Raw genomic sequence first — 27,747 nt, forward strand, 5'->3', positions numbered from 1 at the left:
CGCCAAATATTTGCGAAACAGCAAGACTATTGATGGGCGAATGAATTCGCCGGGCATGGATTCGCCGCAAATTTTCGCATTTCGCCGGCTGTGAATGTTTTCACAAAACTACGTCGAAAATTCGCCAGCGAAAAATACGTGGCTGCAAAATAGTTGCACGTATAAAATTTGACACTCGCATCAAAAGTTGTCGCGCGGCAGAATTATTTTGACGCCCATTGATTTCAATGTGTTTGTGAATTTTCTCAGTTTCGCCCAGATTCGCCCATCGCTAAGCATGATCAATAATAATAGTAATAATAACAATGGTACTGACCAATAAGCATCATAAGTAAGAGAATTTCAAAAATGGAAACTGTAGTAAAAAAAAGGGTTAAAAAAATGTATTAGTATAGAGACGCATTTCATTCCTAGCGGGGCACGGCCATGATCCCAAAAGAATTAGGCAGTAGGATTTATGACATGAGGTCTGTGATTGGTTTTTAATGTACATATGTGGGATCCATTATCCAGAAATCGGTTATCCAGAAAGCTCTAAATTATTGGAAGCCTTCTATAGACTCAATTTTAATTAAATAATTAACATTTTTAATTCATATTTTCTGTAGTAATAAAACAGTAACTTGTACTAAGATATAATTAATCCTTATTGGAAACAGTACCAGCCTATTGGGTTTATTTAATATTTACATGATCTTTTAATAGGATTAAGGCATGGAGATCCAAATTACAAAAAGACCCCTTATCCAGAAAACCCTAGTCCCGTGCATTCTGCATAACAGGTTCCATACCTGTATTTGTTACTTGCCAATATTCATGGAGCAAACAGAAAAGGTGATTTTTGTAGGAGGATTTTTTTGTAATTAAAATAAGGCACATAAACGAGTTTAAACTCATTTTTCGATTAAGAAGATGATTTCCAAAACAAATCTTGGTCCTTCAAAAAAAAAGTTAAGTGAGTTTTAAAGACTTCCACACATTAAGAATATCAATGGGGTTGTTCACCTTTAAAGGGATACTGTCATGGGAAAAAAAATTTTTCAAAATGAATGAGTTAATAGTGCTGCTCCAGCAGAATTCTGCACTGAAATCCATTTCTCAAAAGAGCAAACAGATTTTTTTATATTCAATTTTGAAATCTGACATGGGGCTAGACATTTTGTCAATTTCCCAGCTGCCCCTGGTCATGTGACTTGTGCTCTGATAAACTTCAATCACTCTTTACTGCTGTACTGCAAGTTGGAGTGATATCACCCCCCTCCCTTTCCCCCCCAGCAGCCAAACAAAAGAACAATGGGAAGGTAACCAGATAGCAGCTCCCTAACACAAGATAACAGCTGCCTGGTAGATCTAAGAACAACACTCAATGGTAAAAACCCATGTCCCACTGAGACACATTCAGTTATCCAGAAAGCATTTCTCTCCTAAAGTGCAGGCACAAGTCACATGACTTGGGGCAGCTGGGAAATTGACAAAATGTCTAGCCCCATGTCAGATTTCAAAATTGAATATAAAAAAATCTGTTTGCTCTTTTGAGAAATGGATTTTAGTGCAGAATTCTGCTGGAGCAGCACTCTTAACTGATTCATTTTGAAAAAAAAAAATTTCCCATGACAGTATCCCTTTAAATTACCTTTTTGTATAATGTAGAGAGTGATATTATGAGACAATTTGCAATTGATTTACATTTTTTATTCTTTGTGGTTTTTGAGTTAGTTAGATTTTTATTCAGCAGCTCTCCACTTTGCAATTTTAGCAATCTGGTTGCTAGGGTCCAAATCTCCCTAGCAACCATGCCCTGATTTAAATAAGAGGCCGGAACATGAAAAGTGGCCTCCGTTTGAAAGCTGGAAAGAGTCAGAAGAAAAAGGTAAATAATGTAAAAACTATAAAGAATAAATAACGAAGACACATTGCAAAGCTGCTTAGAATTAGCCATTCTATAACATACTTAGGGGCAGATTTATCAATGGTCGAATTTTGAAGTGGAAAATACTTCCATCGAATAGAATCCTCCGACATTCGAAGTCGGAGGATTTTATTCATCGTACGATCGTATTCCGATCGTAGTACGATTGTATGATCGTACTACGATTGTATGATCGTACTACGATTGTATGATCGTACTACGATTGTATGATCGTACTCTGATCATACTTCGAATCGTACGGTTTTATCGTTCGATCGCACGATTTTCCTTCGAATATATGGTTGGCAAAGTATTGAAGTCAAAGTTTTTTTAAAGAGACAGTACTTCGATTATCGAATGGTCAAATAGTCGAACGATTTTTACTTCGAATCGAAGTCGAAGTAAATTCGAAGTCGTAGTATCCAATTCGATGGTCGAAGTATCCAAAAAATTACAAACTTTTTGTACTTTGAAAATTCACTCGAACTTAGTAAATCTGCCCCTAAAAGTTACCTTTAAGGTGAACCACCCCTTAGATTGTCGTCATTGAAAACTATGCTTCATGGGGCCAAACTGGCAATAACAGGGCAAGGAAATGGCAGATTAGGCTTCAAATGCAGAGAACTAAACTAGAGAATGACCGACTTCATCAGGAAATGAAAAATTTAAGGAATAAGGCAAAGAATGTGTCCAATTTATCAAAACTAAATGAGCTGACTCAGCACGCAGCCATTTGCCGAGGAGTTATGTCGTCTTTGTCATATTCTTGCAGAAACGAGTACAGAAAGAATATTCAAGCTCATCATCTTCCCCTTTCATGCTCTCTATTGTGAAAAGCAATATCTTGGTTTGAATTGAACTTTTCCTGCAACTGTTCGTGGAGCTGAAAGGACAAGACTTCCAAGTCAAGTTTATTATAGAGATATCATGTTGTTCTTGTCAAGAACAATAAAATAAAGCCTCTCATGATTTTTTAAAATATTTTCATAGATTGGAAAAAACATAATATTCCATATAATATATATTCCACCCTGGAGACACTTTTCACTAAATTTGCTAAACCTTGGGATCTGGGACCTTCAGGGTCTCGTCTATCCTGTTTGTAGGACAAGGTTCAACCCAACACATTCAGAAACAAATCTTGTAATGATTGCTCTCCATGACATTATTCATCCTGCAATGGTTGTGCCTTAGAGGCAATTCTGTTTATGCAAAGCTTCTCTTAGCGCTAAATGATTCCTCTCCACTCCAATCACGACTATTTAGTGCTGAGTGAGATGAGGAGTTTGCTGATATTTTCCAAGGTCAGTTAGACTAAAGGATTTTGCTATTCGGGTGTACATGTGTTCTGTATCACCAAATATGTTTGGAATTACAGGACTGGTAACACCGTGAAATAAAAATAATTTATCTGAATGGACCAACTAGTCATTTGTATCCAGAACTGTATGTAAAACCAGTTTGCTGTACAAAAGTATAGAGGAATGTTGACAGCAACCTGACTTCCTAAGCCTCCTAAGTGGTGCTAAGCGAATTTATCTGCCAGCCATGGATTCGCGGTGAAATTCCAAATTTCGCCATGTGCAAATGTTTTTCGCGAAACTGCCACGAAAATTCACTGTGGGAAAATTCACAGAGAAAAAACACCCATAAGAAAAGACGCCCATTGACTAATGCATTTGGAGAAAAAAAGTCGCCATTAGAAAAAACGCCCATTGACTTTAATGCATTAGGACAAAAAAAGTCGCTATAAAAAAACGCCCATTAGCTTTAATGCATTTAGAGAAAAAAAGTCACCATAAGAAAAAACGCCCATTGACTTTTTTGGAGAAAAAAAGTGCCATAGGAAAAAACGCCCGTTGACTTTAATGCATATGAAGAAAAGAAGTCGCCGTAAAAAAAAAAAATGCCCATTGACTTTAATGCAATAGGACAAAAAAAGTCTCAATAAGAAAAAACACCCATTGACTAAAGCAAGAAAAATTGTTGTGCGCGTAAAAAAATTGGCGCGTGTGTGTATAAATTTGTCATCTGTAAAAATGCCCATTGACTTTAATGCCTTTGGAGAAAAAAACTTGTGTGTTGCTATAGGTAACAGCCCATGTGCAAATTTGCTCAGTGTTGATAAATGAGCCCCAATGTTTGATAGAAGGGGGCAACTGTTCCCGTCCAGTTTAGGAATACAACTATTTTTATCAAAATAAAGGGCAACCCTAATCAAGGAACCAGCTTTATTAAGAGGGATTATTTCCTCTAGCGACCCCAACAAACATACTTTGGGTGTGCATAAATTAGGATGATGGTCGATGGGGGGATTTGTTGTCACAATTAAAACGCACAACAGTGGATTACGAATCTCCTGAAAATGCAATAATGGAAACTACCGGTGGTAAGACCTACACATTGCAAAGTCGCCTGAAGTTCCCTCCTGTGCGACTTAGGTTGAACTAAACAATGTGTTGGTTTTACCATCGTTGATTTCTAGTGATGGGTGAATAAATAAATTTGCCAGACGCAAATATGCGGCAAAATTACCACGGGAGTCAAAATTGCCACGGGTGTCAAAATTAGAGTTTAGAAATTCACCCATCACTAGTGTTTGTGCTAAATTTCGCAAAATTCGCGAAACAGCAAAAAATCCCCGAAAACGCGTATTTTGATGCTGGCGACAATTCTGACGCCCATTAAAGTCAATGGGCGCCTAGAATTTTTGCCGACAATTTGTGTAAATTTCGCAAATTTATTCGCCTGCAGCGAAACTCGGAAATTCGCTGCGAATTTCCGCCTGGCAAAAAAATTCGCTCATCGCTATCGGCAAATACAGGTATGGGACCTGTTATCCAGAATGCTCAGAACCTGGAGTCTATGCAAATTAGGATTCCGTTCGGCAGGGCACAAGGATTCGGTCGAATCCTGCTGAAAAAGGTCAAATCCTGGGCGAATCCTGAACCAAATCCTGGATTCGGTGCATCCCTTATTATAATGGAGTCTATGGGAGACAGCCATTCAGTAATTCCGAGCTATCAGGATAACGGGTATCCTGATAACGGATCCCATACCTGTACAGCACTCACCCATACTGGCTTTAAAGGGACCAAGGGAAAACCCCCAGACAATTCCAGCAGAGATATAACTATAAAACAACTGTAATTGCAAGGTTTAAGAGCAGACCTTGCTGGATAATCTAAAGTGGACCTCCATAGTACACCATTGGCCACCTCCGTATAAAATACTTAGATGGAAAAGAACTAACACTTGTTCTACCATTTGCTGGCAGGGGTTGGGGTCACCTGCTTTTCCCAGTTATACCTACTTGCTCCAGTATGAGGTGCAAATGGATTTTGCAGTTCCATATCCTTTTGAAAATACAGACAAAGATGTATAGACGGCTAGTCTTTTAGTTAGAAAAAAAACTCAGATTGGATTTTACAGAACATCTCTTCGAAACAGAAAGCGGCAATAAAAAGACATTTTGGTTGGACTGAACATTTTGTTGACATTTTCTGCAGGGCACTGTCACAAAATAATATAAAAACTCACTGGAAAATGGGAAGAGTAGGAAGAAACATGACTGGGTATTAATGGGAAGTCATCCAAAGTCAACACACCGCATTCATCTCTTTATTTCTAGCACTAAATACTTCTTTTAACTCTAACACCTTTCAGTGTAAATTGAAAAGGGCACGGTAACATTAAAGTGGATGTGTACTTTCTCTTTCCTACAGAATGATAGTGCCACATAATCGATAGCGCTGCTGTATTTTTAAATTGCTTAAAAATCAAAATATTATAGGAAAGAGCGCAACAAACGATGCATTTATGGTACATCTTAAGCCGAGAGCTTTGCTAGCATTAAACTGGTTTTTATAAATGAAGCAATGAAAGCTTGCACTTTAGCATCGTTATACAAAGACTGCAGACGCATCTGTATCTTTTGGATGAGTCAAAGCATCATACTCAGAACAGGGAAAAGATTGTGTGCTCTATAAAAAGGAAGAACGTCTGACTGACATCTTAAAATAATAATTTGGAGCATGGGGTTACACGATTTGCCTTTTTACAGTCTAATCTGTTGAAAGAACAAACACAACCTTTATGTTGAAAGAGAAGGAAAAGCTTAATTACTTGGGGCTAATTTACTGAACACCTCGCAGTGATTATAATTGCCAGCTTCAGACCGCAGACTGGTGCTCATCTTCGATAAAAAGAGCCACAAGATGGCAACGCAGTGCTCCCTACAATAAAACCCCGGGCTGGGTATTTTTTGCAGTGGCCTGGGTTTGGCTAGTTAAATCACTGGGGGGTGTCTACTTAATTGGCAGCCCCGTTGAATATGGGTAGGACTCCACGAGCGATTTTGTCGCGATGCGACAAAACGCATGCGACAAATATAAGGTAAGAGATAGAATTGTCGCATGGTGTCGCAGCGTTGATTCAATGCGGCGCAGCGTGCAGCGTCTGCATCCGACAGTCGTGTCGCATCAGATCAATGCGTCGGATCGCAACATAATCTCTTGTCGGGTCCTACCCTAAAGGTGCCTTGCTATCCAATTACAGGTGGTTTGGCATGCTTTATGACTAACAAGATATCTTTCTTTTTTTAATGTCCTTCTAAGCCAAACATCACCATTCTGAGACAAGCAGCACTGAAAAGTAATATTTTGTTTCAAACGATACGCCAGTATATTTACTAAACACTGTACAATAGTAACTACAAATGTAGGAGTAGGTGTTTTTCTTTGAAAGACCAAGATCCAGAACAAGGGCCAACTTGCATCCCACCACGAGTAATGGGTATCTCAGCAGAAACTCACAAAAAGGATTCCTGATTCCCCAGCCTCTCCAGTCAAATAGTGTGGTGTCCGGAAAAGAGGTCGGCACCTCTCCAATAAACATAGAGACGAAAAATTCACCAGACACTCAACAGCAAGTGAAGCGGGGCGGACCCCTGCGTGTTTATTCAAGTCTTGTGATGTAACGTTTCGGGGGCGGGCCCGTCTGACGAAGGGGCCCTCCCCCTAAACGTTACATCACAAGACTTGAATAAACACGCAGGGGTCCGCCCCGCTTCACTTGCTGTTGAGTGTCTGGTGAATTTTTTATCTCAGCAGAAAAACATTAGGGGGATATTTACTGAACTCCGAATGCAGAAATCATGAAAATGTGTGATTTTTTTTTTATAAAATATGACTTTTAAAATCACAAATTTTTCGGAATTTGTTAAACCCAGAGGATGGAAAAGTCTGAATCAGAAAATCCGGCATCTCAGACCTGTCGAGGTTGCATATAATTCAATGGGAGAAGTCCCAATGATTTTTTGATGTGCGCTGGTTTTTTGGCAATACCCTGAAGTTTTCTGGCAAAATTATGAGTTTTCGGGTGAAAAATCCGAAAAAAAATCTTTAAAATCAGATGAAAGATCCGAAAAAAAGATTTTCTTTTTCCCACAAATAACATTTTCGGGAAAGTGTATTAATACATAAGCCCAAAAAACCCGTGTGGATTTGGTCGGAGTTTTTTTCAGAAAATATTGAAATAAATTCCGACTTTGATAAATAATCCCCTTAGTGTCAGGTTAAATAATATGCACCAAAGTAAAAAGCTCTGTTTGGAATAATTGAAGTAAGGTTACTGGATCAGCTGATAATTTGTGGATACTTCTACCACCAAAATTTAAAGAATCCCTTAAAGGAGAAGGAAAGGTAATTTTTATTACCTATCTTTAACTGTTGCCCTCCTGAACTGCTATAGTGTCACCAGACAATTTGTTTTCCTGCACTTACACTGTGCCAGCAAAGTTTTTCCCCGTTACTGAGTTTGCGGCCGCCATGTTGGCCATGTATGCGTCACATCCTTCGTCTCCTCGTTAAAACTGTGCATGCGCAAAATTGATTCCTCCTCGGGTCATGCGTGCAACGTCACCCACACACCACCTGACCTGCTTAGCATCGATCGCATGGGGGAAGGCAATAATGTGCGCATGCGCAGGGCTTGCAGAATTTCTTCTGCGCATGTGTGAGCCCTGATAGTGGCAGTTTTGTTAGTGGGGGGGATGTCTTCTGTATTCCATGCACCTAGCAAAATGTTTTACATTGACCTCTGAATGCAGCTAATGGGGAGAGCCACGATTATTGTAATTAGTTCTCCTTTTTGTGGCCAATATATAGAAATGTATTTGGTTTTTACCTTTCCTTCTCCTTTAAGAAGTTGAAAAGAAATAATAACAGATGAAGTTCAACTTTTTTTTTTAAAATGTAGGCCATGGATTCTAAAATATGTGCTTCCTCGCGAAGTCATGCATGCTGCCTTTGGATAGTCTTGTTTGGTTTAGTCTCTGAGGTTGCGCTGTGATTGGGTTACACTGAATTTTAACAGTAATCCATATACATTTACTAGAGTAGGAACATGAAGTCATTGGGGTTTCAGATGGATGTTCTACCACAGCTAGATTGCTGAAGGTCATGTCATTTCAAAACATATCATTCACAAGATGTGCGCACCTACCTATTCTTTCCACTTCCATTCATTAGATTTATATCGGCTCCATGTTCAGTTAGAAGTTCCACCAGCCTGATAAGGCGAATGAAACAAATGACAGAACATGTAAATTAACTTCTAAGCACAACCACTTTTACACACATAGGAATCCCCTTTAAAGAATCATTATTTAAGAAATGAAAAACAGAAAAAGACGTCAATACCTGAGTACCAAAGTTTCTGCTCAAAACGATAAATAAAATGATGAGTGTTCTCATCTCTCCCATTATTTCTTTAATCGCCTATTTACTTTTTTACCTTTTTACTCCACACTGGACTTTATCAGTGTCAACTATCGACAGTTTTCATTAAGGGGCAGATTTATCAAAGGTCGTTCAATCGTACGACTTTCCTTCGATCGTACTTCGATCGAATATGGCCGTTTTGGCTGGAAAAATTATTTCGACTATCGAAGTACTGAAATTCAATGTTCGAATTTCGAAGTTTTTTTACTTCGAGATTCGATAATTGATAAATATGCTCCTAAAGCTGGCCATGGATGTTGAGATGTTGAGTTTTTTAAAAGATCCAATCCTCATCGAGACCACGATTTTCTCGGAACGATCGTACGAATTGACCATCAACTAAAAAGACCATTTGCCAGGAAAACAAAGGGGAGCTGCCTGCTTGGCTCTGCAAACATAGATAGATTGCACTGGGACTGACAAAGATTTTTTGACCTGGCCGATCAATTTCCTGACAGATGTCGGCACAAAAATCGTAAGATGTATGATCGTTTGAATCCCACTAACCGCACTATAATTTCGAAGGATTGGTCGAACTTCCCCAAAATCGGTCGTTCGGCCTGAAGAATCGTCGCGTCTATGGGGAGCTTAAGAGTGTGCCTTTTTTGAGCACAAGGGGTTTCCACTTTATAATACTCGAGAAAATAAAGGTCTGGCTAATAATACATTCCTTTCCCATTTGGGCTGGTAGACATTTTTTAGGGGAGATTATTCCTAGACTAGCAGCTGTTGACAATCATAACATTTTTCTTGTCTGGAATTTACATGATGTCATTCAGAAGTAAACGCTGATCTCTGAGACCAAATGTCTGTCCAAACAGACCAATTACCATATACAAAGCCTGTTAAAACTCACCCTTCATAGGTTCCCCTTGCGTTAGTGATACTAATAATGATAGTTTACTGCACAGAAAGCTATACTTAAATAATAAAATCCAGCTGCTCCAATTAGATGACGTCCTTCTGGCCTTCCTCCCACCCTGAGACCCAGGGATTTCACCTGGTCTTAATTAGTGTTAAAGCCTGGGATAGGAATACACTGTCCCAAACCTTGACCTCAATATTGACAATTGAGATATTAATAATAAGTCAGACAGTAAAAAATACCTGAGGAATCCTTTTTGTGCTGCTACCATGAGAGGTGTAAAGCCTAATTTATTTGGAATATCTACTTTTGAATGTGTATAATGGGAAAATAGTATACATACACACAAACTGCATCAGAAAAACGTAATATAAAGGGGTTAATGTGGAAGGACCCTAAATTGGTGTCAACATGATACTCAAATAGTAGACAAACATTTTATCTTAATAGTATGGATGTCATTGTCAGCTAGAGGGGAAGCTATAAAATATGAATATATGCATGATGGTACATCAGCTAGGTTTTTTCAAGCTTGGTCATCAGAACCACAGTGTTCAATTTCAATTTGGAACTGAAAAAGTGCCAATGACAACACTGAGAAAGAGGAGAATGCAATGTCACACATGAGAAATGGTCTACTACAATTTATAAAAGTAGACATGAAGCCTCCAGAAAGGGTTCTCAGAGAAGGCAGGGGGAAAAGGCTAAATGAAATGTTGCAGCTTAAAGTTTAAGTTTCATTGCAAACTAGTCATAGTCAAAGGGACAGAACAGAAGTGACAACTGTGTGGAGAGAATAAACAGAGAGGGGAGACAGCGTGAAAACAGATTCAAAAGTAAGAGTAGAGGCAGAGACAAAGGACATTATGGAGGTGGCAGGGGAAGAAACCTAGAAGGCACAGAGAGCAGACATTGGGGTGAGGTCAGCTGGGTGGGTGAGAAACCACAGACTACAAACAGGGAAGTGAGGCACAAAGCCCTGACACTGGGAAAAAAAATGAGAAAGACACTGTGGAAGGGACAGGTAGAAGGGGGAGTGATTAGTGGTACAGTAAGCAACATGGAGAGACAGTGTCGGACTGGGACACCAAGGGCCCACCCAAAAACCTTAGACCAGGGGCCCACTCTCAGTACTATTCCTCACTCAACCTCTATTCTCCTAGTATCTTTACATATTATAATCTATTATTCCATCTATTTAGCCTTTTTGTTCTCATAGAAAAGGGGAATGACCATGAAATAGGCCACATTTTTAGCAGCATGAGGGCCACTGACACCTGGGCCCACCGGGAGTTTTCCTGGCATCCCGGGGGGCCAGTCCCACACTGGGGAGAGAAGATACTGGGGAAATAGCGGGTACAATGGTAGTAGGGATCAGTGAACATGCTAGTAAAAGGCAAGGTAATATCAGTATCAGTCTAATTCCAGGATTTGATATGTGGCCCTAAAATAGACTGAGGAGTACATTTATCAAAAAAACAATTACAGTCAAAAAAAGTCTAATTGTGATCCTTACTTTTCCTGGATTTTATACCGATTTAAGTGGCACGATTTATATTTTTCATAATTTTAATTGTTTGCACTAAATTTAAAACCATCCCTATAAAGCACTGCGTATCTTGACAGCGCTATATAAATAAATGATGATTTGCAATGTTGAGCAAATTAGTGAAACTCCAAAACTGACCCCTGCGTCAATTTTGGACGCGCGTCCGAAAAGTTTGCAGCTGGCATTAAAGTCAATGGGCATCCGAATAGTGTTGACACGTGCCGATTTTGGTGTGAACGACTTTTCGGATGTGCGTCCAAATTTCACTAATTATTTTGGCTGCAGTTTGTGATTTTGGCAGGATTTGATGAATCCAAGGGGTTCTGTGTAGAGCACACTCCAATACAAGCAGCTTCCTGCTCAACAGCTGGATATTGAAAGACTTTTTTTTAAACTTTTATGACTTTAGATTCCATGTTCATCCTCTTACACTAAGAGAAAAGATTGTTGTCCTAAAATAGTATTGCCTTAAATAGGCACCTGCCAGCTATATGACTTGTATAAATAGAGGGGATGACAGTGCCGCAGGCTACCGTCCTCTCTAACAAACGGGCCTACTATCAGCTGGTGAATAGATGCAAATATCAGCACAGGATATTCTCAAGAGAAGTCTTTATTCCATGAACTATGCAAGTGACACTAGGGCATGTTTTAAGTCTGCTGGAAAGGAAATTTCTGCCATGGCAAAGGAAATTAATCATCGACAGCAAAATTCTTTGACAATGGCCACTGGAATGTGTTTTTTGCTACTGACGGTTTAGAGTTGTTATTGATCTAAGCAGCTTTGTCTTAAAACACAAATATAGCCACCCACACAAGATTACTGATCATGCTCCTCTGAGTACTTATTCAATTTTAGATTAATTATTGTTGGAAAGTCGGCAAACGAGCAGATCTCTCCCCAATGTGCCCACCTTGAGGTTGGTGATAGGCTGATGTGATCTAGGGCCCAATGATCAGATCGCAATGCAGAGAATATAGGCAGTCGGACTGAGGAACACATCAACAAACCAATGCAGTCCTCGATCCGATGTGGTTTTTATACCTGTCCAATTGATTTTCGGCCAGATATCGACTGCAGAAGCCTGTCGGAGGGCCCCATACACTGCTAGGGTTGCCACCCGGCCGGTATTTTACCGGCCTAGCCGGTAAAACACCTGCCAAGGCCATGGCCGTTATTACAAATTTACCGGCAATGTAGCTGCCGGTAAATTTGTAATACCCTTAAAAAGACCCTTCGGCCTGCCTCCAATCCCCTGTATACTTAGCTTTTGTCCTCAGTCTTGGAATCCCCGCACTGTGGCCCAGCCCCTTTTGCATCATGACCCACCCCTTTTGACATCACACTCCGCCCCTTTTTGTTCCCGCCCCCCACCAGCCGGTTAAACATTTAGGAAAAGGTGGCAACCCTATACACTGCCCAATAAGCTGTGGCATCTTATATCAGCTTGTGTATGACTTCTCTCTGATAAGTGCTATCGCTCCTGTCTCACTACTGAGCATAGGGAGATGTTTTCTGCCTCAATAACTTGTTGCTGTCTGGACAGAACTGCAAGGGCCACTATTGATACACAGATAATTAGTACTTCAAAAACTTCTATTATAACACATACAAAAATAAAAATAATTCATCGAAGTGAGCATTGCTCAGCAGAAAAAGAATTTTACATTTGCATCTGTGCGTATGGGAATATGTCCCCTTTAATGTTATTTTTTTCCACTATTATATTATGGATATGATCAGTATCTTTCAACAATTAGTATGCATCGTTACTGCTCATAAAAAGACACCAATTAATGATACATTGCTGGGATGATTGGGTCAGTGTTTACCTTGGGTGCCCTCAATTCTAGGTTCTGCATTGGTTAGGGTTAAGCAAACGTTTTTGCCCAGTACAAAATTTGCAGAGTCACCAGATGCAATATTTTGGATTTTTGGCATATTCCCTCTAGAATGCTATCATTTATTTTGCTTTACCATCCCCCCCAAAATAAAAAAAAACATCATTATTATATGCCCCTTACCTTCCACATCAACAAACTAGATCAGAGACCACCCAGCCCCTAAAACTAATCTAAGGAGCTGTTTATCTGTATTATTGATTGTGATGTATGTAACTCCATATGTTCTATGTTCTATGTATGTAATTCATGTGATTTAGTTATATAAACACATTTACTTTACAGCGCTACAAAATATGTTGGCGCTATATAAATACATGTTAATAATAAAATAATAATATAAGCTGATGCTACAGGGCTGATTATTAAATTCTGATGCTTATTGCACTGGTTTCTGTGCTGCCATGTAGTAATTATCTGTATTAATTACTAATCATCCTTATATTGTGACATTTCTATTCTATGTATACTGTATATTGTAAGTGACAGCAGCACAGAGCATGTGCAGTGAATTAACAGAAAAGAAGATAAGGAGCTACTGGGGCATCTTTGGAGACAAAATCTAAAGGGCTGTGGTTGCCTTGGGCTGGTACAGAAGCACAAAACATCATGTACAACATTTCTAGATACTTCTTTAGTTAGGCTTTAGTTCTCCTTTAACAAGGCAGGGAAATGTATATGATATTGCAGAGCTTAAAACATCTGAACTGCATCAGTGTAGGACTGGCCCACTGGGATACCGGGAAAATACCTGACGGGCCTATTCCATGGCAATTCCTTATTTCATTCACAAAGAGGCTAAATAGATGGAATAATAGATTATAGTATGTAAAGAAAAGAGACTAGGAGAATAGAGGTAGAGTGAGGAGAGGAAGAATAATAATACTGAAAGTGGGCCCCTGTCTAAGGTTTTTTGGTGGGCCCCTGGTGTCCCATTCCAACACTGACTGCAATGTAATCTCACCTTCCTTTTGACTTCAATGCATTTCGTCAATATTTGGGAATTTTTCAGCAAAGGCCTGTTTGACTCATCGCTAGTTATTGTCACTGAAGAACGGCTGCTTTGCTGTACCACCGCCTGTTTTTGTTTGGCACCTGTCTATGCTAATAAAGCTGGCCACAAATATACAAACCAGGGCATTTAGTTTGTTGCCATTTGTCAGGATTTTGTTTTCTGCCCAATAAGGAACCCTGCACATTTGGTATTATGAAGGTTTAAAGCAGAGGAGGTGGCAGATTTACTGTACTTCTTCCTCTTCTCCGCGTTAAAGCTTGTTTCTTCTCCTGCCCTGTACACTGTAAAAATAATTGCTTCATTTAATTAGCTATGACATTGTTGAACCTTTTTCTGAACCAATCTCAGTGTATCTAGTGAAAATGACATGTTTGTGGTGGAAGCCTCAGAAAACGTAGCTGTGTTTTAATGATAATAGTTTTTTTAAAAAAGTTTCCTGTTCCTGCCAAAGCCAAAGATGCAAAGTGCTAATTAATCTATTTCCTTAAAAAGCCTGCAGAATCAAATATCACCAGCTGATCTTTAATGCCTGCTTGCTTTTTTCTTGTTTTTTAAAGATCCTTGTAGCAGGAAAATGTCAATCAGCATTGAAGTTTACTGAATTAGACCTGCAGTGTGCAAATTAAATTGTTCCATCAGCCAGAGTGCTGCAGAATAGATATCTACACAATTCAGGCCCAACAAGAGGGCCAATGCAGCAAGCCAGGGGGCCCAAATAAATTTCATATATATACAGTATCTGTCTTTCCTAACCAACGAGTCAGGAAGGTTTTGTGTTGCTACTAGGGAGACTGTTCGCCCGCGAACTAATTCGCGCGAACATCGGCTGTTCGCGTCCGCCGAATGTTCGCGAACGTCGCGCGACGTTCGCCAATTTGGGTTCGCCTTAGCTGGCGTCTATTTTTGCCCTCTCACCCCAGACCAGCAGATACATGGCAGCCAATCAGGAAGCTCTCCCTCCTGAACCACCCCCACACCCCCTGGACCACTCCCCTTCCATATATAAACTGAAGCCCTGCAGCGTTTTTTCATTCTGCCTGTGTGTGCTTGGAAGAGCTAGTGTAGGGAGAGAGCTGTTGAGTGATTTGAGGGACAGTTGATAGTAACTTTGCTGGCTAGTAATCTACTTGATACTGCTCTGTATTGTAGGGACAGAACTCTGCAGGGATTTGAGGGACATTTTAGGTTAGGTAGCTTTTCTGGCTAGTAATCTACCTTCTACTGCAGTGCTCTGTATGTAGCTGCTGTGGGCACTGCTTCTGATCTCTCATCTGCTGACTGCTGCCTGTAACCCAATAGTCCTTGTAAGGACTGCTTTTATTTTCTTTTTTGTTTTTTTACTTTGCTACTATAAGAGCCCAGTGCTATTAGTCTAGCTGTGTTGGGGAGTGGGACTGGTGTGCTGCTCCTCCTAGTAGTTCACCACTACCAGCACCAACCAGAGTCAAAATTGTTACAAAGTATCTTATTTGCACCTGTTAGCTGTTCTGAGCTCTCTGCCAAAAGCTAATTAAGTTAGAAACTGTTTTTTTTCTGGCTGTTCAGTTCAGAGAAAAGAGGGACTGGTGTGCTGCTCCTCCTAGTAGTTCACCACTACCAGCACCAACCAGAGTCAAAATTGTTACAAAGTATCTTATTTGCACCTGTTAGCTGTTCTGAGCTCTCTGCCAAAAGCCAATTAAGTTAGAAACTGTTTTTTTTCTGGCTGTTCAGTGCAGAGAAAAGAGGGACTTTCCAGTACAAAAGAGGGACAGGGGGTTGAGTGGTCAAAAGAGGGACAGTTGGGAGGTATGCAAGTGCCACCTAGCTGTGTGAGCTTTTTCACATTCTGTCTAAATAACAATAATAATTCCGTGTCCATAAATATCGCCTGAGTGATGTTTTTACAGCAGCAATAATATATTCCGTATCCACTACTGTATACGTTGCCCTTGCAGGCATTGTTTGCCCAGTCTTTAACCAAGTGCCACCTAGCTGTGTGAGCTTTTTCACATTCCGTGTCCAGAAACATCACCTGAGTGACGTAGTGTGATTTATGCCCTTTACAGCACAAAACGCAGCGCTGTGTCAACAATGTATTTTTCAGATACATTTTTGCCCTTGATCCCCCTCTGGCATGCCACTGTCCAGGTCGTTGCACCCTTTAAACAACTTTAAAATAATTTTTCTGGCCAGAAATGTCTTTTCTAGCTTTTAAAATTCGCCTTCCCATTGAAGTCTATGGGGTTTGCGACGTTCGCGAACCGTTCGCATTTTTGGACGCATGTTCGCGAACATTTTTTCCGCCGTTCGCTACATCCCTAGTTGCTACATCCCGGCAGTCTTACAGGACATTTAGGGATAGACAATTAGATTTAAGTGTGCCCTATACAAAGCCTTCCCCTGCATCTCTTCCTGGTCTAAGCATTGTTACTCGGGCGCTGAGGTTTGCCCCTAGTCCTCGCTCTTCCTGTTTCTGGTCTCTTTGTCCACTAAAAAACGAAATAAAAAAAGGACAGAAATAAAAGCTTACCATATATCTTGTGGGGTCCAAGTGCCTACACAATCAACACCAGCAAGGATCCATACAGGCCAGCAAATAAAGTTAAAAAATATATAATCATTGACAACACATGCTTAATAAAGCCTGAGAATGTCTTGCTCCAGTTTGCTTTATCTTTTCACCTGCTCCAGCCTGTTCTGCCTCTTCACTCGCTTCAGTCTGTTGAGCCTCTTCAAACTCTCTATCCTACTCCAGCCATTTCTGCCTCTTGTCCCTTTCCAATATATTCTTCTTCTTTACCTGCTCCACCCCACTTCAGTCTGTTCTGGTTATCTGCCTCCTTCATCATGTTATGTTCCGGATCTCAGCCCTCTCCATCTTATCTGGTCCCTTCATTGCACCCCCTTGGACTCCACATATTTTGCCTGAAATACTCATAACCTGCCTATCGAGGTACAGGAGATTTCCCCTTAGGAAATCCTTAACAATACATGTGTGGTGCGTCAGTATCTCCCCTGCTGTGAGTTACCATTTATCTAGAGCTCCTCAAACACCATGTTCCAGTATTTTGCACTGATAAGATCATAATAGGGTATCTTGCAAGTATTGGTATCTGGTTTATTAAGCTATATCTATATTATGAAACCACCAGTTCTGGATGCATAGATGGTCACACATTATGAGTAATTCACATGTCTCTGCCCATAATTCTTTATGTTTGGGTTAAAGTCTCATTTATAGTTTTAAAGCGATGAAGTATGTGAATACCTTCGGCTCCTTTTAGCATGTCTTACTCAAGCCTTATGTTTTTTTGCATTTGGCCTTATATACCAACTCCTTAAATCGCTATCAACATTACCCCTCAGTCCTCACCTAGAGTAGATAAAAATTGCTACCGAAATAACACTTAGGGGCCGATTCACTAACTTCGAGTGAAGGATTCGACGGTAAAAAACTTCGAATTTCGAAGGTTTTTTTGGGCTACTTCGACCATTGAATGGGCTACTTCGACCTTCGACTACGACTTCAAATTGAAGGATTCGAAGTAAAAATTGTTTGACTATTCGACCATTCGATAGTCGAAGTACTGTCTCTTTAAAAAAGACTTCGACCCCCTAGTTCGCCATCTAAAAGCTACCGAAGTCAATGCTAGCCTATGGGGAAGGTCCCCATAGGCTTGGCTAACTTTTTTTGATCGAAGGATATTCCTTCGATTGTTGGATTAAAATCCTTCGAATCTTTTGATTCAAAGGATTTTATCGTTCGATCGAAGGAATTATCCTTCGTTCGTTCGATCGAACTATCTGTGCTAAATCCTTCGACTTCGATATTCGAAGTCAAAGGATTTTAATTCCTAGTCGAATATCGAGGGTTAATTAACTCTCGATATTCGACCCTTAGTGAATCGGCCCCTTAGGGTTAGAGGTATCTTCCAACATAATGTGTATGACTATTGGACTACCAGATTTCCAACACAGGAGCAAATTATTCAATGCAGTTGTTCTTGGGAGCAGACAATGTTCCAATAGGCTGAAGTGGCTCAGCCCATCAGAAAATTGCTTTTCCCCATGCACAACATTGTTCTAGAAGCTGCTCCAACATGCTGAGACGACATGATTAGTAAGTAAGGGTGCTGGGGGTAAGTTAGGAGGCCACCTGAAGTAGAAAATTTGAGTTTTAAAAATTTTAATATGATCCTAGACCACCCACATGTTCATTAAAAGGCTCTAACAAGCAGCATGTGCAAATAGCGGGGTGACCAGGAATTGGAGCACCATCGGTCCAGTGGGATTTAAAGCTCTAGAGAGGGTGCTAGCCAAAGGTAAGTACCTGGGGTCAAGGGAACTGCTTTAATCACTCATAAATAAACAAATATATATTTTATTATTTAATAAGAAGGCATCCTTATTTTATATGGGATGCAATCACGCATACTGTACCCTACGCTATACAACATTTTGATTTAGGTCTAAATAAACATTTTCCTAATAAATCTAACAGAATGGATGAAAGCTGTGATATTTGGCTTCAGTATAGTTCATTTTCTCAGTAAAGCACTAAAAATCCAGCATTAGACAAGGATTTCCTAGTTTAATCTACAGACACGTTTATTGTTTCAAGCCCATCTTATTTATTTTTCTAAAACTCTTGTTTGATTTTCTGCGCATTCCACCTGGAAGTGTTTTTCTAGAGATCTTATTCCTTAGTGCAGTCTCAGTGTTAAAAATCGGTGTTAATCCTGCTCTTGTTGCCGTTTCTTTGAAAACTGACCCTTATTGTGTTAAATAATCGAAACTGCTGTAGTTATTTTTCTTATGAATCTGACCAGACTCATCCTGGATGTAACAATAATTCAATCAATATTTCATAAGACATATTGGCTATAGCATAGCACTGACAACTCATATTCTCAGCACAAAGTATACATTAATTTCCACTTTTTCCATATACACACACACACACACACACAAGGTTGTCTCTTGGTTATAAATTACATGTTACTTCAATGTCAAAAAATCCATTTATATGAAAGGAAAAACCCTTCAAAAAGATATATATTAGAGAAGATTGGTTATGTTATGCGAGACAGAATACATCTGTGGATTATTTCATTAAAGCAACTCTGACACCTGAAATAAGTGGGCGCCATTATAAGGCATTTTACAAAACACTATCTGTATGTTGTTAATCGTATCCCTGGTAATTGCTCCTAAGAGCCATCTTTTCCGGGGAATCTGTGTTGTGTTTTTAAAGCAAGACAAACATTGCCTCACACTACAATATAAAATTGAATTCCTAAACCAGCAAGTGTATTTAGTTGTAATATTGGTGTGTAGGTGCATCTCAGGTCATTTTGCCTGGTCATGTGCTTTCAGAAAGAGCCAGCACTTTAGGATGGAACTGCTTTCTGGCAGGCTGTTGTTTCTCCTACTCAAAGTAACTGAATGTGTTGCAGTGGGACCTGGAAATTTCTATTGAGTGTTGTTCTTAGATCTACCAGGCAGCTGTTATCTTATGTCAGGGAGCTGCTATCTGGATACCTTCCCATTGTTCTGTTTTTAGGCTGCTGGGGGGGAAGGGAGGGGGTGATATCACTCCAACTTGCAGTACAGCAGTAAAGAGTGACTGGAGTTTATCAGAGCACAAGTCATATGACTGGAGGCAGCTGGGAAACTGACTAGTGATGGGCGAATTTATTCGGCAGGCGCGAATTCGCGGCGAATTTGCGCGATTCGCCGCCAGCAAATAAATTCGCGAAACGCCGGCGAAAATTCACGTAAAAAATTCGCTGGCGTCAAAATTTTTTTCCAAAAAAACGGGCGCCGGTGGCAAAAACGAGACGCTGGCGCCGTTTCGCAAATTTTTCCCCATTTCGCGCGAAATTTGCAAATTTTTCGGCGAAGCGAAACGGCGCAAATTCGCCCATCACTAAAACTGACAATATGTCTAGCCCCATGTCAGATTTCAAAATTAGATATAAAAAATCTGTTTGCTCTTTTGAGCACTAGTAACTGACTAGTAACTGTCATGACTAGTAGTAGTACAGTATCCTGAATTTCTGAAGGTTTTTCTTAGGTAAGCGAACTAACTGCTTTCTGTTTCATTTTCTGTTTTTGTTCTCAGGTGTAGTGTGGATGCAGAAGGACAGGAAAGAGATTTCTGTAGGATTGTAGGACTGCTCCTTCCCTTCCTGGCACTGAATAACTTTTACCTAACACAGAAATGTAATTTCTACAGTGATGGCACAGTAGATTCTGATACCAGATTGTTTTTGGACAAACTAGATCATTTCTAACCCAGTGTCAAGGATGTTCTTGACTTCCTGTTCATCATTCATGTTCACTGCTCAGTGAAGATGTTGACCACTCAATGGCTTTCCTGCAACAAAGAAGCAAACATAATTAATAGCTCTAGGTAGTTAAAAGCCCCCTAAACCTTTATTATCATTCAATTTTTCATAAAGCATTTCCCAAGACCCTGCAGATTTTTAAAAATTCTGCTTGCATATTCCAGCTTTTCGTTGGTCTTTGTTTACAGTCTTGCTCCGTAATACTCTTTATCTCCCCACAAATCTCTACTATAATTTGTAATGTGAAAGTCCAGCCAAACTACAGTAACATGCAGTCAGCTTGCTAACCTTAGGGGGACCTATTGTAGTGGTAAATGGGTGTAGTCTGAAAATAAGTCTCGGGAATATATTTGCTCTCTTGGATACACCAAAAAGCCCAGTTTAAAGGTCAGGTAAGGTGGTATCCAATGCAAATACTTAAGTGCTGTGCTAGATACAAACATGCCAACTCACATGTATTTTTCAAGAGATCCTTTTACTGGTCTCCTGCAATCCCAGGCCCATCACACTCATTTGTACACAAAACCTAACTTACAGTACATGCTCCACTGAAAAACATAAATTCAGAAACTGAATATCTCAGATATCCATCCAAATGAGTGGAACGTAGAATATGGTGGGGGAGCGCCAGGATGGAATGAGTGCAGGACAGGGGCAGGTGTGGCTTAGATACCAATCTTTCCCTATATCTATGACTTTATGAGCTAATCCTGTCTCGTGATGGGCGAATTTGTCCCATTTTGCTTCGCCGAAAAATTCGCAAAACACATCCGCGTCAGTTTTGACGACCGCATCACTTCTGACACTCGTGTCAATTTTGATGGCGGCGCTAAAGTCAATGGGAGTCCGAATAATGCTGATGCAGAACAGTTTCGATGCAAGCAATTTTTCTGACGCACGTCCAAACTTTTTTGACGCCGGCGAATTTTCACACCAGTTTCACTAATTTATTTGCCGGGGGTGATAAGGGAAAATTCACTGCGAATTCCCGACTGGTGAATTTATTCGCCCATCACTAATCTTGTCCAAAGGTTGGATCTTCAATGGGAGCTTAAACTGAAAAGGCAATATGGCAGCAGCTCTGGGGTTCCCCTGCATCAACAGATGCACTGCACATGTTTAGAAAGAGGAGGTAAAATGCACCAAGAGCAATTATGCAGAAGTGCAAGGAGCATCAATGCTCCTTGCTATTTAAGGAATGGCATTATTTTGTGCAATGCCTGCACAACTGTACTTGCCATTTGCAAATGACCCTTTTAGTCACCATACCATTAAGAATGGAAAAAGGAACTAGAAGGACGAGAGAGGAGTAGAAAGCTCATGTATTCAGGTGACTGGTATTGATTAAAAGACATACTGTACATTACTGTATTAAACAGAGCCCCCACCTGCCCATCCATCACTCCTTTATATAAGAATAACCCAACATGGCGCTCTACAAGAAATTCTTACCAAGACACACAGAAGCTAAATCACAAAATGATAAGTCACTGTTAAACATTTAGATAGGAATGAAAAGCAAAAACTAAATAGAACACAAAAAAAATGCCGGAACATATTTTGTTCCATTTTGTTTAAAAAGAGGGCTGCAATGGAGGCAAAATGGCTATTTTCTGCTGGATCAGTTAGCACCGCCGAAATTTCCAGTAAAACATATACGCTGTGGCTCAGAAACATCATCCTTCTAAAAAAGACATTAATATCTCTTGCTCTTACATAGATTTGTAGCTTAGGCAAAAAGCATATAAAATGGAATGAAAAAGGGATTTAGAAAGTTCACATGACGGAATTCCCAAATCTGGCAGCTTGAGCACAAAACCTTTTCAAGAACTGCAGCCGATTGCTTAAGTGCTGCACTACTAAGATTAAACCCCATCAGAACATACATTTTTAGCCCAGAAATGGCATGATGTGGTTGTCACAGTAATTTACTGCGGCTCACGGAAATAAAACTCTGGGGAAATGCAAATAAAGTAACATAATTTAACAAATGACTTAAAAGTCTGGTTTTTACTCTCATTATTCTGCTGATGAATATGATGCTTCCCATTTTAATGCGCATCTCTTCCTACGTACACGTTATATGATTAAATCATTTTAGGCACATTTTTGTTTTTTTACTCGGTTTTATGAGAAAATAAAGCAGGATAAAGCCATTTCCATTAGGGAAAATCCATTTCATTAAACAGACAGACCCTTTATAATATTACAAAAGACAAATACAGTATATTATCACATTCAACCCTTGGCTACTATATGTACTATTTTTAGAGTCTACAATTTAACAGATAAAGGCAATAAGGCAAATAAAGGCTCAGAAATGGAAAGTGCACTAGGATATCACTAAACCAAGTTACAATAAAGGGCAAATAAAGCCTTCAGAAGTACTGACCATAAAGTAAATGACATATTGCATAGAGCACGTGTAGGTGCACCAACTCTGAGCACGGGAAATAAATGTAATCCCATTACAGCATGTAGAGCATAGGATTGTTATTTTCTCTATAAACTAGGGTTATATTGATTTTTTGCTAGCCATGTGTCCGCTAAAATGTTCACTTTATTCCAGCTAGTACAGGTATGGGACCTATTATGCAGAATACTCGGTACCTAGGGTTTTCCAGAAAAGGTGCCTTTCCGTAATTTGGATGTCTATTCCTTAAGTCTGTTAAAAATCATGTAACCATGAAATAAACCTAATTATTATTATACACATGTATTAATAGAGCGCCAACATGTTGCGCAGCGCTGGAGATCGTTTTGCCTCCAATTAGGATTGATTATATCGTTGGATTGGATCAAGTACATGGTACTATTTTATTATTACAGAGAAATAGGAAATCAGGGTTTTCCAGAAAAGGGGCCTTTCCGTAATTTGGATGTCTTTTCCTTAAGTCTGTTAAAAATCATGTAACCATAAAATAAACCTAATTATTAATATAAACATGTATTAATAGAGCGCCAACATGTTGCACAGCGCTGAGGATCGTATTGCTTTCGATTAGGATTGATTATATCGTTGGATTGGATCAAGTACATGGTACTATTTTATTATTACAGAGAAATAGGAAATCACTTTAAAAAATGTGAATTGATCAAAGTCTATGAGAGATGGCCATCCTGTAATTGAAGATTTCTGGATAACGGGTTTGGGTATAAAAAAATAATTGAGCAGTGCGGTGGTGCAAGGGTTAGTATTGCCTTGAAGTGGTGGGGTCCTAGGTTTGATTCCAGCCAGGGCTTTATCTGCGCAGAGTTTACATGTCTCTTCCTGGTACTCCAGCATTAGCTTTTAATTTGGCAACTATTGAAACACCTGCAGCAAATGCATGCCGCTTATATACCCAACCACCACTAAACACTTCTTTGAGTTCATGTGTATCTATTCACTGACAGCCTTAAAGGAGAAGGAAAGGCTAAAATTAAGTAAGCTTTATCAGAAAGGTCTCTTTAAATACACCAGTAAACCCTCAATGTAATGCTGCTCCTTTCCTCTGTCAAAAGAAACACAGCATTTATTTCCTTCTATTGTGTACACATGGACTTCTGTATCAGACTTCCTGTTTTCAGCATAAACCTCCAGGGCAGGGCTTGAGCATGCTCAGTTTGCTCCTCTCCCCTTCCCTTCTCTCCTCCCTGCTGTAATCTGAGCTCAGAGCTATGAGTGAGCAGGGAGCGACTCAGACAGGAAGCGATGTCACACAAAGCTAATAGGGCAGCTGCTATCCTAAACAAACCGAGAGAGCTTCTAGAGCTGTTTATTCAGGTATGGTAAAACATTCTGCAGAACAAATATAGTGTTATAGCTTGCACTATTGTGGCTAATCTATCAGCAATAAACTGCTTCGGTAGCTTTCCTTCTCCTTTAAGGGCTCTTACTCATGAGCGTTTTTACCTGCGCTCCTCTGCGTTCCGTTTTTCGGCGTTCAGCCGCAGGGGAGCGCAGGAATAGACGCATTTAATTTTTTCAAATGGGGCTGTACTCACACAGGCGCATGTAGGCGCCGAACGCAGGAAAAATGCAGCATGTTGCGTCTCAACCTGCGTTCAGCGCCTACATGCGCCTGTGTGAGTACAGCCCCATTTGAAAAAATGAAATGCGTCTATTCCTGCGCTCCCCTGCGGCTGAACGCCGAAAAACGGAACGCAGGGGAGCGCAGGTAAAAACGCTCATGAGTAAGAGCCCTAAGGATTACATTATGTAAGCATAAATAGTTTTTCCATAACACTATTATATCATACAAACATATTTATGCTTTTGAGACTTCTATAACATAAGACAAAAATGATGTATATGAAGACTAGGGTAAAAAAAAAAAAACATTTATAGATCATTGTTTTGGTTCCAAAAGAGTTATTTTGTCAAGGCTTGTGTTGCTGATGGGCTCAGAGTGCAAGAGGTGCTCAGGTTCTGCTAATTATGTATAATAATGTTCTCAGATACTTCTGACTCATCTTATTCAAAAGCAAATTACTCATTTTCTGGGGGTAAGGTCAGCGGTGGAAAAGAAAAAAAATAGCATTGATTTGTAATTTAATTTGTTGGGAAGCTTAATAGTAATATAAAGTTATATTAAGTACTGAGCCGGCTTCTCTGGTGCACAAAATCATCTTTCGACTAATTAACTGAAAAACAGTGATTTAGGCTTCATAATGTCGTTTGGACTTTCTTACTCCCACATCACTGTAACATGCTGTATGTATATATGTATATATGTATATATGTTTTTTTATGTTTGAAATACATTTGCATGACTAATGCAGTGGTTGAAGCATTCATTTACATTATCCGGAAACCCGTTATCCAAAAAGCTCTGAATTACGGAAAGTTTGTCTCCCATAGACTCCATTTTATCCAAATAATCCAAATTTTTAAAAGTGATTCCAGTTTTTCTCTCTAATAAAAAAACAGTACTTTGTACTTGACGACAACTAAGATATAATGAAACCTTATTAGAAGCAGAACCAGCCTATTGGGTTTATTTAATGTTTACATGATTTTCTAGTAGACTTGGGGCATTAAGATCCAAATTATGGAAATATCCATTATCCGGAAAACCCCAGGTCCCAAGCATTCTGGATAACAGATCCGATACATGTATTTAAGAAAATCCAGGGCTGTGGAACATCAGTCTAGACTTACTTGGTTAAACGTATATACCCTGGATCATCAGAAATCAATGAACCCTAACAAATAATTTCAGGATACTTCATTATTTAAATCAGACGCTATGACGCTATAAGAAAAAAATGCATGTGGGGACTTTTAATCTGTGGCCAGGTAGTGAAAAAGCAAGATATCCTTAAAGGGCAAAAATAATATTCCCAACCAAAGGTGTGGGCAAATAGAGTAGGGATGCACCGAATCCAGGATTCGGTTTGGGATTCGGGCAGGATTCTGCCTTTTTCAGCAGGATTCGGATTCGGACGAATCTTTCTGCCAGTCCGAACCTAATTTGCATATGCAAATTAGGGACGGGGAGGGAAATATTGTGACTTTTTGTCACAAAACAAGGAAGTAAAAAATGTTTGCATATGCAAATTAGGATTCGGATGCATAATATTTTTGCCCAACAAGTGCCCTTTAATAACATTAAAGAGCTATCCTTGCCAGGGTGATACATCTGGGACAGTCATATAATAGATATTTGCTAAGAGAGTAAGTTTAAATGTAAATTATCCTTGGTGGTAATGTTTTCTGGATGCCTGGCAGAGTATCTCCATAAAACGTAGGGCAGTTTCATTACAAGTCAGAACCTTCTTGTGGACTGCGGAAGAAAACCAGAGAATCAAGAGAAAGCATGTTGTATCCTGATCAGAATTTGTTTTGGAAGTATGTTCCCTGCCTTTATAGAAGGTAAGCTGCACCTTATTTCATAAACATAAGTATGTGAACTCACTTGTTGTTGATACAGCGACAACTGGACTGTAGGCATAGTCCCCATTACATCCTGTAACCTTGAGACGAAACCTGTAAGGTGAAAAGTGTCAGGGAGCCGGGAGCTCCCTCCAGGGAGGTAGTCTGGATCAAGGAGGAAGCCCTCTTGAGGGAGCAAGGTCGCAGTATCCAAAGTGTTAAGCAGAATCAGTAGTAGTGGTCACATGCAGGAGTTAACAAGGGCAGGCAGATCAGAAACAAATATCAAGAGTTCAGGCAGGGGGGTCAGAACCAAGGCAGGAGCTAGAAACAGACTGGGAGCAGGAATCAGGCTGGGAGCTGGAATCAGGCTGGAATCAGGCTGGAATCAGGAAACACAAACAGGAACCCAGGATCAATGGCAACAAATCCTAATCTTGGGTGCCGTCACAGTGTTTTGGGCGCCCTTTTATGACGAGATTCCGGCACCAGTGATGACATCATCATGCAGCGACGCTGCAGCCATGTGTTCAGCATGGGCGCCGCCATCTTGGATCTTCACTGTGACCGCCGGGAATGTGAACAGCGCCATCGGGTACTTCTGGGTCGGGTACTTCTGGCAGTCCTGACAAAAAGGGCTCAAGGCCTTCCACAATGTACTTTCTAGAGCAGTGATCCCCAACCAGTAGCTCGTGAGCAACATGTTGCTCTCCAACCCCTTGGATGTTGCTCCTAGTGGCCTCAAAGCAGCTGCTTATTTTTGAATTCCAGGCTTGGAGGCAAGTTTTGGTTGTATAAAAACCAGGTGTAGCTCCAAACAGAGCCTCAATGTAGGTTGACAATACACATAGGGGCTACGAAATGGCCAATCACAGCCCTTATTTGGCACCCCAGGAACACTTTTCATCCTTTTACTTCTGAATGTTGCTCATGGTTTCTAAAGGTTGGGGATCCCTGTTCTAGAGTATCCCCTATAGAATAAAATAAACACTCAGTTAGTATTAGTTGAATCCGATTCCAAAACAATTTTTTTTGTTAAATGTAAGTTTGTGGTATTGAGTCATTCAAAACGTTCTCCTTATTGCATATACTTCATAATGCATGAAAGCAAGGAACTCCGCATTCCTGGTTAATTAAAATTCACCTGTGTACATAATGGCTTGAAGCCCTTGTAAAATAAATGGCCTAATAAAATATTTACAGTGCTTAAAGGAGCTGCCAGCAGCCTTGTGTAACCCACCGAAAAAAAAACATATCAGCAGTCTTGTTTGTAGCGTCATCATCTTTAATCAAAAATGTTTTTTTTTTTACAATACCCAAGCATTTTAAAATGCACAGACCTGTACTGTATAAATCAAGCAGTCTCATAAGATCACTTACAATCTTTACATTCCCAATCTAATTCTGCCACCTTGTGGTAATCAGGTCCCCAATTTTCAGTCCTAGGAAAAACATGACCTGGGATTTGTCTGGCACAACAATGATGAACGATTACAAATCTCTCGTCTTTCTTGCTGCATATATTCTTATATATGT

At 39.9% G+C, this 27,747-nt stretch overlaps 1 pseudogene; it reads right to left on the reverse strand.

The window, feature by feature from the left end:
- Window positions 1–2,653: 2,653 nt before the first annotated feature.
- On the reverse strand, window positions 2,654–26,336 carry LOC108697183 (annotated as a pseudogene).
- Between the last annotated feature and the right edge of the window lie 1,411 nt (window positions 26,337–27,747).

This window comes from Xenopus laevis, chromosome 7S (assembly GCF_017654675.1).
Source record: "Xenopus laevis strain J_2021 chromosome 7S, Xenopus_laevis_v10.1, whole genome shotgun sequence".
Classification (NCBI taxonomy): Eukaryota; Metazoa; Chordata; class Amphibia; order Anura; family Pipidae; genus Xenopus; species Xenopus laevis.